The 6,000-nt window shown below is 34.0% G+C and overlaps 1 long non-coding RNA gene across 3 annotated transcripts in view; it reads right to left on the bottom strand.

Annotated features, from left to right (window-relative positions):
* Nucleotides 1-247: 247 nt before the first annotated feature.
* LOC140458542 (uncharacterized) overlaps nt 248-6,000 on the bottom strand; it is a 69,199-nt gene continuing 63,446 nt past the window's right edge. For all 3 annotated transcript variants that reach the window (XR_011953507.1, XR_011953509.1, XR_011953508.1), the window contains one exon: nt 248-1,072. This is a non-coding gene — a long non-coding RNA (uncharacterized lncRNA). The remainder of the gene's footprint in view (nt 1,073-6,000) is intronic.

The raw sequence follows: 6,000 nt of genomic DNA, 5'->3' as shown, positions 1-6,000 counted from the left end.
AAATTATAACCATTTTTGTCGCAAATTCAACAAATGCTACATTTTGAATTTATGAACTTCTTACAGTTTTGCAAAAAGGTTAGTCTTCGCTGTATGTCATATTAAAAGACTGCTTTTTCCAAACAAGCATGCTACAAAATGATTATTGCTTTCATTGCATTGTAAGAATAGAAGTGTTGAATTTTTGTTGTTTCAATTCCAACATTATTTATCATTGTACAATAATGACACAATTATTACAATCGCTTCATATACCACCTAGCAGTGACTTCATTGTTTGTTTATTTTCATGCTCATTTTTATGATCTATTAATTCTCTTCCTAATTCTGACACTTTGATTATAATATTAATCAATGTACCATCTCCAGAAGGAATCCAGTGGAAAGAAATTCACAATTTGTATATTGCATATATTTTTGAGTTCAGAAAAGAATTTTGTTCAATAATCACTGAATGTCTCATTTTTTCTTTAATACGTAAGGCTAGCTACTATGTTTTATTCATTAGTTCACTGATCTTAATAAATATTCAATCGACATCACAGTAAAGTGCTTTTGAAATATTGAATCATGTTAGTTCTTCATATGTATTGCAGTGTACAATCTCTCATTCATTGTAACAATCAATATTTATTTTACCTGTTGTCAATATATTTCAATTCAATGCTAACACTTAAGACTTAAGCATTTTTCATGCAACAAAATCCAATGAAAAAGCATCAGCATCTCTTTATTGTTTCATTAAACAATGACAATAAATTTTGAATTTTTGAAAGTTGAACATTTTTAGAAAGAAGGAATGTTGTCTTCAGTTGAATGTTCGCATTGAATGACTTCTTCACAGTGTCTGCTGTTTATTCTCTTCTTCGGGTTCCCAAGAAAAGAAATTAACTAGTTCTGCTGGTTCTAAATTCCTGAAAAATATTTGAGGATGTTGCGGTCTTAAAGGTAAAAAGCTAAGTGATCGTAAGTGATTAGGTTTTCGTTCGAAAGAGCTTGATTCAAACATTTCGGACATTCACATTTTTATTCTGCTGTGTTACAAGGGTGGAAAACAAGTCGCTTTCTTCATCTGTAAAGTAAACATATGCCACATCCAATTATTCATTAGTCAGCTAATTACATACATTTGTTATTAAAAATTGCAATTCATCTAAATATTGGAATGACTTTTGATCAAATTAAATTTCTAATTATTTTTCATTCGTGAATTGTTGGAGTTTTTTTGTTTTCCATTCATCTGTGCGTATTGAATGTAAATTTTACGTGCTTTGACAATAGCGGAGGGTGTTTATTTGAAATTTGTCTTTGCATACCTCTCACTGATTTTACTTATTGCATATAGTTGCACAGTGGCTCAGTCATTAACACTGCTGCCTCACAGTGCCAGGGATCTCGGTTTGATCCCATCCTCGGGTACTTTGTGTACTTTGCCCATTCTCTCCAAGTCTATGTGACTTTGCTGTGGTTTCCTCCCATAATCCAAAGACATGCAGGTTAGGTGAGCTGGCCATGCTAAATTGCACATTGTGTTCAGGGATGTGTATGTTAGTCAGCAGTAAATGTCGAGGAATATGGTTGGGAAAGTGTTTGGATGGGTTGCTCTTTGGAGGGTCATTTTTTTCAACGAAATGACCTGTTACCACACTGTGCTAACAGGGATACTACAATAGTTTAATTGCATTTCTCTCAGCAATTCTAACTTTTTCAAAGTTGACTTTAGTTAATACCTTTAACACTTGATTATCAGTGTTCCTAAATCTTGTAAAATATCTCAATATTTTTTAAATCATTGCTCACACAAAACACTAAACATGAGGCCACACAAAGGTCTTCATGACCATCTAATTACTGTTCAGTGGAATAATCAGAATAACTATCTGATTGTTCCGGAGATCAATCCCCACTGCCACAGTAAGGATCTGGTTATCATTCCCTCCAATAAATGCAGAAGTTGCCCTCTGGTATTTCAGTTCAGTAATTACACACGATACTGGTTGTTCAAAGCAATGGTTATTCTTTATTATGAATGGCAAAGGATTCTAACGGAAGAGGTGTTCATATGTCCTAATGTGTTGCATGATCACAAACAATTTTCAGTCCAAATATTGCACAAAAAAGTGTAAATTTGGTTTTGTTCAACTGCCGAGGCTAACATTTTCAGTTCATGTCCATTACAAATATTTGGAGAAAGTGAGGAAAGCAGATGCTGAAGATCAGAGTCAAGAATGTGGTGCTGGAATAGCACAGATTGTCAGGCAGCATCTGAGGAGCAGGAGAAACCATTTTTCAGGAATAAGCCTTCATCGGGAATCTCTGGCTCCATGGATGCTGCCTGGTCTGCTGTGCTTTTCCACCACCACACTTTCGACATAAAAAATATTTGCTTATTTGGAGCAAATACTATCTGTTTCCTCAGTAATTTAAATTTATTGTGCTTTCTATTCACTCAAGTTCTCGTTTTAATAGCTCCTCGTTTTCTTCTTAATCTGATACAAATCTCAAAACTCCGGGCACAATAAAAGTGATATGAATTATAAAATTATTATCTGGACAAGAGAACCAATGAACAGCTACATAGACTTCTTGAACAACAAAGATATTAGAATGAAAAAGCAATGCCTTCCAAAAAAAATCTCTGTATGTCTGTAACCTTTGTCAATTCCATAATCCTGCAATTAGCTTATAATTGTCAGTTGATCTCTCTTAATGACTATCTAATCAATGTCATTGTAAATTACTGATAAAATTGAAACATTTTATTTGTTAAAATGCAAAGATTCAATCTCAATTCATTATTACAACAATAAGTGAACCATATTTTATCTGTCCGCTAAGGTCAAGTGACCTGTGGCCCATAATTTAACATTCTAAATATTCTTACAGCTGGGGAAAGCAGAGCTAAAAAAGGTCAAACTAAAGGAAACAGTAGACAAAGTAACCAGCTCCAGAAAACAGTGGAAGCCCGGTCAAAGAGCTCACAAAGGTTCGGGAGATCCTGTTACAACCAGCCCAAGAGCTGTGTTTTGGAGAGGTTGAAGCAGACTTCCTGGCACCTTGACTTCCAGCCAGTGCCTGAGCATTAGACACCTCACTTGAGAATGACGACAAGTGAAGGGTGTTTGCACGAAACACATTGAATGCTTAGAATCCAGAATTTTGGTAAAATGTTGTGAAACATTTCCCAGATCATGGAAATCAGCTCAACATTATTGAAATCAAAATACTTGTAATGGTCTTCAAGACCACCTAATTACTGTTCGGTGAAAAACACTTTGTACGTGCCTTATTGTGCTCAGGATGAATAATCATAGCAAACATCACAGTCTCACCAGATCCAAACATATGTAGGAGACACCTTATTGTAATTTACACACTACATCTTTCCCAGACCCATGATAACACGTTATGACCGAGGATACTACGTGTAACATGTATCGAGATGAAGCAAGTCCTGAATATAGGATTTTTTTTCTGATAGATTTCCAATCCAAAAATTATGATAAAAATGATATTGTGGTTCATTACATTGTCAACAGATCCCCATTAAACGTATTTATCCGTTTATTCAGAGACAATATTGAAACAAATACGTTGATAAATGCTGTTGACTGTATGCTTCTGTGAAAATAAATCTTCCTTATTGACTTATTTTCATTATAATTCTGACTCAAATGTCTAAATATTGATGATATGAAAAATTTCATGAATTAAATACAATGCAGAATTTGTTCTTGTTATATATTATATTTCTCCAGAAGAAAAGTAGAGAAACCAAGTATAGAAATCTTGAAGATCTGACAATTTTGAATGACAAACCATTTCTGATCAACGTTCACTGAATGTCTAATGTCTTTCCATGTCATCATGCCAGAATTTGCATTCTCAGCTGACAGATGAAGAAATATCTAGTCAACATCAGAGCAAATCCATTTGGAAATATTGAATCATTTACTTTGCCAAAGTTCTAAAATTAATTATCAATTCATTGTCAGTCCAAAAATCACACAGTAATTCAGTTTAGGTTTTATAACAAACATCGTCAAATTCACATTTTAATTTAATCCATTATTTCTTAATGTCAATATTAAAAGAAGAATAATAGTTCTCTTATTTCAGGATAACACAAACACAAACTAATTAATGATTTCCTATCCAACACTCACAGATAATATCTGTTCCCTTCTCATTTGAACATTCGTAGAAATCATTGGATTAATATTCATCCTTACATATTAAGAGATGTCTGATTATTTTACACACCAATAAATGCTGTTCATTTTTACACATGACGGGCAGCTATATGAGATTTCTAATCATTTTTAAGTTTGCTATAAAATGTTTTTAAGATTAATTGTTGCTTATATCTAATATTTAAGAATTGATCAAATCCAGTGTACCTAGCTTTAAGTGTGAAATTAAGGCTCAGTAACATAAACATATTGCATTGTACAGAAACCAATGGTAGCGAATGGTGATTTTTATTTCAATACTTGAATCTTAGTTGATTTGCTGTTCTGGGCATGGTCTGCCCCCACCTGGAATAGAATGGTCCATATTGGCTCATACAAAATGCCTGACATCTAAAAACAGGCAGCCTACCTTAGAACTAAAATACAAGGTGTCAGGGGGTGATAAACTAGACTAACATTCTGTTCCAGCCTTAAATTAAAAGAAGGCACACTACCAATGGACCTACTCCAATGCCAGGACTACAGCATTCCTGACATTTCTTGATAAGAGCATGCCGACATACAGACAAATGACCAATCCTGATCTTCATAAATGAAAGTATAATTGTCCCAGTAAATGAATAAATAACAGCTGCAGGGTGCAGCCCAGTTAACTCACTAAGCAGCTATCATGACAACAGAAGAGTTCATTTGTCAGATATAGTTATTATTTTACAGTAACTCAGAATATTAAACAAAGGCTCTAATTACAGATTCTTGAGTATAATAGGGGAAATTTGCAACATAAGTTTGATATATGTAACCAATGCCTCCTAAAAACATTATAGAAAAGCATTTAGACAGAGATTTGAAGTTCGCTAGTTTTAGGAATTAACTTCACGGTATGATGCTGACTGCTCATTAATTATAAAGTCCTGACAGAAAGAGTAGCTGTATAATTTTACACAATATAACAAACTTTATAACACAAGTCATATTACTAATCTTATAGCAAGTAAGCTAAAATTAACTGTCTTTTCTATTTCTTTGTACATCTATAATTAAGACAGTGAACGATATGAGGAGTAATTGGCTTTGATAAAATAAAATATAATGAATAGCAGAACTCAAAATGTCCCAGCTGATAAGGTATCCTGAGGGGCGCGAGGGAGTTCAGGAATAACTTTGGAATCTAAGTCAATAAGATGCATGTAAAGATCCCAATAGGAATCTGGGGATGTCCATTAGAATGCCCATCTGCGATTATGTGTTTCAATTGGGTGGCTGGATGAGGAGGGAAGGGCTGTAATCACGTTGCACGTGGCCATTGTGATGCATAAAGTCCATAAAAATGCTGCTTTTTACTGTACATGTTACAGTGTGTTATGGATCTCCCTTCCGAGATTGGCCTCGGGGGACGATCCCTTCATTAACTGGTTGCTGCATGAGTAAACATCTTCCACATGTCTGAGCTCAGATTGCCTTCTGAGTCTTCATTCCCTGCCAGTGAAAACAATTCTACAGCTATGATGACATTTCAATTCAACACATACATTTATTGTGTGTGAAATGATTACATTCAGAGCAATATAATTTTCATGATAAAATTGCTTTTCATTTACTTTTTTTGGTGTACAAGAAAACATTTCGATTATATCCATTTGTTCTTTCATTCAACCAACACTAAGTTTTAAATTATTGTAAAGACTACAATGGGGGAAACGGGAACGAGTCTTCAGCTCAAATGTCATTTGATATGACTGTTTCCTTTTTTCAAACAAATTGCCCTACAAAATTATTTTTATTTTCATTTCATTATAAGAAAAAA

This window comes from Chiloscyllium punctatum, chromosome 33, assembly GCF_047496795.1.
Source record: "Chiloscyllium punctatum isolate Juve2018m chromosome 33, sChiPun1.3, whole genome shotgun sequence".
NCBI classification, from domain to species: domain Eukaryota; kingdom Metazoa; phylum Chordata; class Chondrichthyes; order Orectolobiformes; family Hemiscylliidae; genus Chiloscyllium; species Chiloscyllium punctatum.
The sequence above is the reverse complement of the archived record's forward strand: the minus strand, read 5'-3'. Positions and strand labels throughout refer to the sequence as shown.